At 43.5% G+C, this 9796-nt stretch overlaps 1 long non-coding RNA gene across 1 annotated transcript; it reads right to left on the bottom strand.

Moving 5' to 3' along the window:
* Positions 1–262: 262 nt before the first annotated feature.
* LOC139228243 (uncharacterized) lies at positions 263–8859 on the bottom strand. Its single transcript, XR_011587533.1, has 3 exons — positions 8621–8859; positions 5301–5396; positions 263–374 (listed from the first exon to the last, which is right to left on the bottom strand). It is a non-coding gene; the product is annotated as an uncharacterized lncRNA (long non-coding RNA).
* Between the last annotated feature and the right edge of the window lie 937 nt (positions 8860–9796).

The following is a 9796-nucleotide window of genomic DNA, read 5'->3' as shown; positions in this document are numbered from 1 at the left end:
GTACTGCAGTCTTCTGATGCCTTCCGATCACCTTCCAAAGCCCCCCACCTCCCTCTTCCCACTCCCCACGGGCTTCTTTTGCAGCTGAGCCCCATGTCCGGGAGCAGGACCAATTCTGCCAGCCGACACTCTGTCCCTCAAACCCTGTTTGCAGACGTTCAGTGGTGGCGTGTCAGTTGAAAAAATAGGAAAACTTACAGAATTCCATTAACTTCCATTTACTATGTTATAAGGTAAAAAATGTAATCTTTATTACGCACATTTAAGTCTTCTTGACTCTCCAAACTTCGCTGGCTGAAAAACAATGGCGTCTTTGTACAATGATTTTTCTTAAGTCACCAGAAGGTTTTTCGGGGGTGGTCACATACGCCGACCTAGGAGAAATATTTTGGGGACAAACTTACATAATTGACAAAAACTGCCGCAGACATCAGGTCATGACGCAAAAAGAAAACTAACCTAAAACAATTATAACTAATTAAGTTACACTGGCACACATTCCTTTGGGAAACTTAAATTTTTTAACCTACGCCAAAAAAAGCCGTGCACGCCAAAAAACAGCGCAAATCACTGGGGAAAATTGAGCCCACTTCAGCAAATTGGGTCACAGCGGGTGAAACGTGTTGGAAAGCTGTTCCACAGGCTCCCCTACATCAACTACTAACCTTGGGATCTTCCAGCGCAAGTGGCGAGGGACGTTGAATGTGCCCATATTTGGGCAGACATGAACAAATGATAGGAATACACCATCCAGTGGATTTCACTGCTGCATTCCTGGCATCCAGCATTGCTAAGGCAACTGAGGGAGGTGCTTTAAAAGTTAAAGGGTCACATTGCCTCGTGCAATCGATAGCACGAGGCAAGTTGTGCCTTTCATAACATCTTTTAATTTGCTGCTTTGGCACCAAACATCTTTTTATGTGTTGAGACTACCCAAACTCATTTCACATTGGTCCTTTGTAGCTGACAGACAGAAGTGACTTTATTTCATTGAACTGGGTTTGATGCCAACTCCAAATACTAGTTATGAAAGGACAGTGCTCTGTGTTATTGCACCACCCAGTCCCCATAGTAGTATTTTACTAAAGTGGTCGATGCATTGAATACTCTTTCCAAAGATTGTCTTGATGCTGGATTGGGGGTGATATATTAGTATGGATTGAGGATTGGCTAACAGAGATATGAGTTCAGTCACAGATCAGCCAGGATCTCACTGAATAGCGGCACCGACTTGAAGGGCTTAATGGCCTTCTCCTGTTCCTATGTTTCTATAGACAGAAAGCAGAGAGTAGGACTAAACGGGTCATTTTCCGAATGGCAGGGTGTACCTCGTTGAGTGCCGCAAAGATCAGTGCTTGGGCCTCAGCTCTTTACAATCTCTATCAATGACTTAGATGGGGGGACTGATAATATATCCAAGTTTGCTGACAATACAAAGCTAGCAACAATAACAACAACTTATATTTATATAGCGCCTTTTAATGTAGTAAAACGTCCCAAGACACTTCACAGGAATATTATGAGACAAAATATTTGACACCGAGCCACATAAGGAGAAATTAGGGCAGGTGACCAAAAACTTGGCCAACGAGGTAGGTTTTAAGGAACGTCTTAAAGGAGGAAAGAGTGATATAGAGGCTGAGATATTTAGGCAGGGAATTCCAGAACTTAGGTTATTGGCAGTTGAAGGCATACCCACAGTGGTGGAGCAATTAAAATTGGGGATGCTCAAGAGGCTAGAATTAGAGGAGCGCAGATATCTCGGAGGGTTGTGAGGCTGGAGGAGATTGCAGAGATTGGGAGGGGATGAGGCCATGCAGGGATTTGAAAACAAGGATGAGAATTTTAAAATTGAGGCATTGCTTAACAGGAGCCAATGTAGGTCAGCGAGCACAGAGGTGATGGGTGAGCGGGACTTGGTGCGAGTTAGGACATGGCGGCAGAGTTTTGGATGACCTCAGATTATGGATGTTAGAACTTGGGAGGCTGGCCAAGCGTGTGTTGGAATAGTCAAGTCTAGAGGTAACAAAGGCATGAATGAGGCTAAATGCAGCCAATTATCTGAGGCAGGGGAGGAGTCAGGCGATATTCCAGAGGTAGAAATAGGTGGTCTTAGTTATGCCACAGATATGTGGCTGGAAGCTCATTTTGGGGTCAGATATAACACCAAGGTTGCAAACAGTCTGGTTCAGCATCAGACAGTTGCCAGGGAGAGGGATGGAGTTGGTGGCTAGAGAACAGACTTTGTGGCAGGAACCAAAGACAATGGCTTCAGTCTTCCCAATATTTATTTAGAGGAAATTTCTGCTCATCCAGTATTTGGACAAGCAGTCTGACAATTTAGAGACAGTGGAGGTGTTGAGAGGGGTGTCATCAGCGTATATGTGGAAACTGATGCTGTATTTTTGGATGATATTGCTGAAGGGCAGCATGTAGATGAGAAATAGGAGGGGCGGGCAAGGATAAATCCTTGGCCCCCTCCGATTTCTAAAGATAGGTGAGAAAGTAAGCTGTGAAGTGGACGCATAGAGGCTGCAAAGGTATTTGACCGGTTAAGTGATTTGGCGAGAAGCTGGCAGAGTATATTATGGGAAAGTGTGAAATTATCCACTTTGATAGGAAGAATGGAAAAGCAGAATATTTTTTAAAAGCTGAGACTAGTAAATGTTGAAATTCAAAGGGATTTGATCCCTTTGGTCCCTTTGAGAGAAAGTTAACATGCAGGTATAGCAAGCAATTAGGAAAGCAAATGGTATGTTGGCCTTTTTTGCGAGGGGGTTGGAGTATAAGTGTAAGGATGCTTTGCTGCAATTATATAGGGCTTTGGTGAGACCACACCTGGAGTACTGTGTGTGGTTTTGGTCTCCTTACCTGAGGAGGGTTATGCTTGCCTTAGAAAGGTGTAACAAAGGTTCGCTAGATTGATTCCTAAGATGGAGAGATTGTCCTATGAAGAGAGTTTGAGTAGAATGGCACTATATTCTCTGGAGTTTAGAAGAATAAGAGGTGATCTCATTGAACGTATAAAATTCTTAGAGGGTTTAACAGGGTAGATGCTGGGAGGCTGTTTACCCTGACTGGAGAGTCTAGAACGAGGGGGGTCATAATTTCAGGATAATGGGTCGACCATTTAGCACTGAGATGTCATTCAAAGGAGTGTGAATCTTTGGAATTCTACCCCAGAGAGCTGTGGATGCTCAGTCGATGAGTATATTCAAGACTGAGATCACTAAGGGAATCAAGAGATATGGGGATCGGGTGGGAGAGTGGAGTTGACGTAAAAGTTCAGCAACGATCTAATTGAATGGCGGAGCATGCTCGATGGGCTGTATGGCCTACTCCTGCTATTTCTTATGTTCATTTCAATTTAAGCAACCATCAATGTGACTATACGCCTTTTAACTTCTCTTGATGACGGCTGCACCACTTTAATAGCTTCCAGTGGAAAGCGGTAGAAGTTCTTCTTTTATGCTGTGCACGAATCCTGTGTTTGCATATCGTGAAAGGTACCAAGTTCACCCCTGTTGCCTCCTTTTATGTTGTATCAGTTTCCTTTGCTTTTTATAAAATGAAATTTGGTATTGCATAAAAGCCTCACCATTCTGTTTTGAGGTCTTGCATTTGTTTTGCTTACATCATTCTTGTGCTCCACCTCTTCATCCCTGAATTGAGTTTTAAATTGCCTCATTGTCTACAGTACTGACTTCATTAATAATGCCAGTGGTAACCCAACATGCCTTATTGTTTGCGCCATGCAATTATTTGATTGGAATTTGGTTGTGACTGGATGCTGCAGTATCTTCTGCTGACAATAAACTGAAAGTTGTATTTTAGCAGAACCTTGGTGGAATTGTTGTAAGATTGTCAGCCGTGGGCCTTTATTGCAAGGGGGTTGGAGTATAAGAGTAAGGATGCTTTGCTGCAATTATATAGGGCTTTGCTGCAATTATATCGGGCTTATTAGAGAAGTTGGTAAGAAATCGTGAATTGGAACAAATAACTTGAGATTTTAAAAGTCTCTTCAGATTGATTTATAAGAATAATTGAATACATGCTTAGAATTTGCATTTTTTTTTAAATTCCCTGCGGATGTTATAACATTTAATGATTCATTTCATGATACAATAGCTAAAGCTACTTGAACAGTGTGAACATAAATAACTGATAACAAGCATCTGAAAGCCAAGAATGGTGTGACTGACTCCAACCTTGGGAGGATAAGGACAGGAGAGATGGGCCTTCAGGAAGTATAAGCAGGAAATACATGTGGAGAGGATGTGGATGCAGAGAGGATGTTTCCACTGATGGGGAGACTAGAACTAGAGGGCATAATCTTAGAATAAGGGACCATCCATTTAAAACTGAAATGAGGAGGAATTTCTTCTCTCAGAGGGTTGTAAATCTGTGGAATTCACTGCCTCAGAGAGCTGTGGAAGCTGGGTCATTGAATAAATTTAAGACAGAGATAGACAGTTTCTTAACCGATAAGGGAATAAGGAGTTATGAGTAGTGGGCAGGGAAGTGGACCTGAGTCCTTGATCAGATCAGCATGATCGTATTGAATGGTGGAGCAGGCTTAAGGGGCCGTATGGCCTACACCTGCTCCTATTTCTTATGTTCTTATGTTATGTTTTTATGTTTCACCTAAGAGTTGAGACAAAGAACTCGACATACCATAGGTTAAGTTGTCCTGCCCATTATTTTACGCCAGGCTCACCCCTAAAAAGAGAATAAATGAGATATCTAAAGAGCTTTTCAGGGCAGATGGTGCAAAGAAGAGCTGTTCGTGCCACCAGCCGTCTGTCCGATCAGAACTAATACTAGCTACTTGTCATGGTCATATGTCTATCCTAATTGTGTGTTGTGTTTGACTATATTTGAACTATCGCTCCTTAATAAAATTCCTTATGACTCCTAAGACCCTTTGGGTAATTGTGTGTGACCTGTGATCCTAATCTTACAAATTGTACTTTTATTCTTTCCCAACAAGTTGAAATGAGAGCACAGATGGATTGCGCTTCGAAAGGGACAGCGCAGACTCGATGGGCCAAATGGCCTCCTTCTGTGCTGTACTATCCCACGATTCTATACTGATGGCTACCTGAAGCTCCTGTTCACTAAAAGAAGAGACAGACTGAATGATATCTGATAACCCTCCGCACTCAGTATCACTTGTTTAGGACCCACAAAGCATTAATCATAAAGGGTGATTTGCAGATAATTGGATGGGACAGGCCTTTTTGTTTCTTTCTGTGCATTCAGACAGAACCAATCAATGCAAACAGCATGTACTCACTGACCTTTGATGAACTGTGTTCCAAAACATTGTTCTTCAGAAAAGACAGAAGATTGACAATGTGTCTATTTGGGTGTGTTTATGTAAATAGATTTTGAGGCTGTAGATCAATAACAAACACCAATATGTTAGAAACACTGACTATTTCAAACTAATGTTTTTAAGTAATTGTAATACTTTGCATAACACTGAACACGTAAATGCAGTCTTGGAAAAAATAGAGTGAACATCTTCATCTCTTTCATTTCCATGTCTGTTCAGCAGACACGGAGTCCAAGGCTCAATCCCTGTTCTCTGCTGAGTTGGCTGATCTCAGTTAGAGCAGCAGTTTGACATTTCAAATTGGCATCAGTGCCCCCGGGCCGAGGGAGGCAAAATGTTTCCTGCTATTCAGTGACCCCTGCTGAAAAGTGCATGTGTGGACTTAAGGTGAAGACAGGATTGGGGTTGAGGCGATGCCCTCTATAGTTGAATAGCCCGTTGGCGCACTCTGTCTAGGTTCAAGAATAAAGAATGGCCCCTTGGGAAAAGTACTAAACAACTGTTAGTACCTGTGGAACCACATCCCAGTTCAACCCTTACTGGAAGAGATCCGAGAAAATACTCCTTATAGTTTTCTAGCAGAGTTTTGTAAAAGCTATATTTCATATTTTCCGCATGTGGAACACTTCTTCAGTGACTCAGTTCGCAGCACCCTCGCCTCTGATTCTGAAGGTTGTGGATTCAAGTCCCACTCCAGAGACTTGAGCATGAAAATCTAAGCTGATACTCCAGTGCAGTACTGAGGGAGCGCTGCACTGTCAGAGGTGCCGTTTTTCAGATGAACGTTAAACTAAGGCCCCGTCTACTCGCTCAGATGGACGTAAAAGAACGCAGGGCACGATTTTGAAGAAGAGCAGGGGTGTTACTCCTGGCGTTCTGGCCACTATTTATACCTCAATCAACATCACTAAAACAGATTATCACATTGTTGTTTGTGGGACCTTACTGTGTGCAAATTGGCTGCCGCGTTTTCTACATTGCAACAGTGGCTACACTCCAAAAAGGTACTTCACCGGTTGCAAAGTGCTTTGGGACATCCGGTGGTTGTGAACGGCGCTTTTTATATGCAAGTTTTTCTTTTTTTCTTTGCTCCATTACAATTTCAGGGGACTGGATGATACAGAGGGTTAGCCCATTGTCTTTTCATTTCTGGGACCTCATTTTGAATACAGATCAGTCTAATGGAAGTTTTTCTCTGCAGGCTGCAAAGGTCCCAAAAGAAATGAGTCTGATAATCCAACCTAGTTTCTAATGGACATGGACATCAACAAAAAGTACCCATCCTTCGGCACTACTTAGCACTGAATTAACAATATTACTGACGGGTCATAAAATAATGTGAGGAATGGGAAACATTAAACTCGTGGAAGAGGTGTTCTTTTGAAATCGAGGTAAATGCTATATCTTGTGTTTCACTCCCTTTATATACAACTTTTGGTGAATTTTGATCATCAAGGTGAAAGCTGTGTGAAGGTGCTAACTCAGGTGCCAACTACCCTTCGGTACCTCATCCAAGTGGTTATAAACCTTTATGTGGGAGCCCTTGCAGTGAGTGCCAACAGACTGTTTGACCATGGTGTGCATGAGCCAAACCTGATCCTCACTCCATGTCTACATGTGCGTGTGTTCAAAGGCACCAGATAGCAATCAGGAGCAGATTTTTCCAACCATGGTCCAGTGGTATTGAAATCAACTGTGGCACCCCCACTGCTGTCCAGCTGAGATCAGCTAACTCATCACATAGCAGAATCAGATCGGAAACTTAGTAGCCTGAGTTGCTCAATGTTGCTTTCATTTTTTACTCCATGAGCTATTGGGCCCAACTTTGGCCATGACTTGCATCAGTTTTTTTGGAGTAAGTTGTTTTTTCTGGCGTAAGTTTAAAAAATGCCATTTTCCCCAAAAAATTTGCTCCAGAGTAAATCAGTTAGGTCCGATTTTTTTTTTTAGGTCAGTATTTTTTTCAAAAGGGGGCGTTCCCAGACACTTACGCCAGTTTTGGCCATTTATGCAACTGTGGCCAGCAAAAGCTTACTCCAAATCGACTTAGGTCAGCGTATGTGGCCAGCTCTGAAAAGCCTTGCGGGCAGTGAAGAAAAAGCAACGCACATTCGGCAGACATTAGGGCAGGGATAGGGGAGGGAGGGGAACTGGAGAGGACCTCAACAACCAAGCACCAAACATTGCAAGGAAAAGCTCAAACAATTAAAATACTAATAAAAATGAAGTAAATCCTACTGGAGAAATGCGAGCTGCTGGCCGCGATGTCGGGGGGTGGGGGTGGGGTGCTAACCAGAGAGAGAGAGATGCTGGTATACAAAATATTCTTTCTCCTCCCCTCCCCCCCTCAAAACTCTCCTCCTCCCCCCCAATACACTCTTTCTCTGCCCCCACGCCCCAAATTCTCCTCCTTCCCGCCCCCCCCCCCGCCCAATCAAATCTCTGAAGGACAACCAATAAATAAAAAATAAAACCGAAGTCCTACCTCGCCCGGGAACTCAGCGGGCCAGCCGGCCGGTGCGGGAGGCCACGCGGCCGGGGATAGATGCGGCGAGATCGGGGCGTCCCTTCGGCCGGGGATAGGGGCTGCGAGCATCGGGTCCTGCTCACAGCCCGCAGGACATGCTGGGAGGGCAGGAGCATGTGCGCAGACTTCACTGCGCATGCGCGCAGGTGCCGGCACTGTTTTCGGTGCTGGCCTGTTGCTCCACCCCCCTACTTCAGACTGCACACCACGCTGGGACTCTGGGGACTCCGAAGAGTGGCCAGGATGGGGCCCCTTTTTTCCGGCGTCCTTTCCAGCACACAAAAAGGGGTTGGGCAAAGTTAGGCCCATTGAAACGGCTAAAAATGTAACTTTTAACAGCACATCAGTAATTTTCCTATAAAACACATAAGAATATTTCTGCAAGAATTCCTGACTAGTGAAAACCTCTTGCAGAGTAAATGTCATTATTTGACGAACTGTGGTCTAATAACTATGGTACAATCCATTGTTTATTATAGCTAGTAGTGCAGAGGAACTGATTTGACCTCATTGCTGATAGGGTCAATGTCCTGTTGAGAGGAACTGATTTTGATGACACATCTGTTAATGCAATGATATGGTAGCACAGTGGCTAAGTTGCTGAACAAGTAATCCAGAGGCCTGGAATAATAATCTGGAGACGTGAGTTCAAATCTCACCACGGCAGCTGAGGAATTTAAATTCAGTTAATTAAATATAAATATTATCATCTGGTTCACTAATGTGCTCTAGGGAAGGAAATCTGTCATACTTACCTGGTCTGGCCTATATGTGCAATGTGGTTGATAGCAACTGCTCTCTGAAATGGCCCAGCAAGCCAGTTGTATATAAGACGACTCATCACCACCTTCTCAAGGGCAATTAGGGATGGGCAATAAATGCTGGTCTTGTCAGCAATGCCCACACCCTGTGCATGAAAAAAAAAATCTATGAGGAGGTCTATGCTCTATTACAATCAATTAAGATTTTCCCCAAGCAAAGGTAAATGTGTTGTACGTTAATATTTCAGGCAGGATTTGTACATGAGATGCACTGGATGTTTGTGGAATACCACATTGTTACAGACTCCTTCTACATGATCGTATTTAATTTGAACAATCAGTAGAATGCTACATTAGGACAAAGTTGGTAAATAGTGTTGCTATGCTGAGTAGGATTGCAGTTCTGAACTAGAAACACTCAGCAGGTCAGGCAGCACCTGTGAAGAGAAACAGAATTAATCTTTCGTCAGAACTGGAAAAAGTTAGAGATGTAACAGATTTTAAGCAGGTGCAGAGGCAGAGGGGGAAAAAAGAAAATACTTGCATTTATATAGCACCTTTCACGACCACCAGACGTCACAAAGTGAAGTACTTTTGGAGTGTAGTCACTGTTGTAATGTGGGAAAAGCGGCAGCCAATTTTTGCACAGCAAGCTCCCACAAACAGCAATGTGACAATGACCAGATAATCTGTTTTGTTATGTTGATTTAGGGATAAATATTGGGCAGGACACCGGGGATAACTCCCTTGCTCGTCTTCGAAAGAGTGCCATGGATCTTTAATGCCCATCTGAGAGAGCAGACAGGGCCTCAGTTTAACGTCTCATCCGAAAGACGGCACCTCCAACAGTGTAGCCTTCCCTCAGCACTGCACTGGAGTGTAAGCCTAGATTTATGTGCTCAAGTCTCTGGGGTGGAACTTCAACCCAAACTGTCTGACTCAGGCGAGTGTGCTACCCACTGAGCCACAGCTGACACTGAAAGAACAAAATGGAATGCCTGTGATAGGATGGAAGGCAGGAAAGATTAAATGACAAAAGGTATAATAGTACAAAGTAAAAGGAGATGGTAATGGGACAAGTAAGAAATAAAAGATGAGTCAAGAAGAGGTGTAAATGTGAATGGCAGGATCATCAACAGCTGTCATATGAAAAAAGTAGGAACAGAAGTT

The sequence above is a fragment of the Pristiophorus japonicus genome, chromosome 17 (assembly GCF_044704955.1).
Source record: "Pristiophorus japonicus isolate sPriJap1 chromosome 17, sPriJap1.hap1, whole genome shotgun sequence".
NCBI classification, from domain to species: domain Eukaryota; kingdom Metazoa; phylum Chordata; class Chondrichthyes; family Pristiophoridae; genus Pristiophorus; species Pristiophorus japonicus.
The sequence above is the reverse complement of the archived record's forward strand: the minus strand, read 5'-3'. Positions and strand labels throughout refer to the sequence as shown.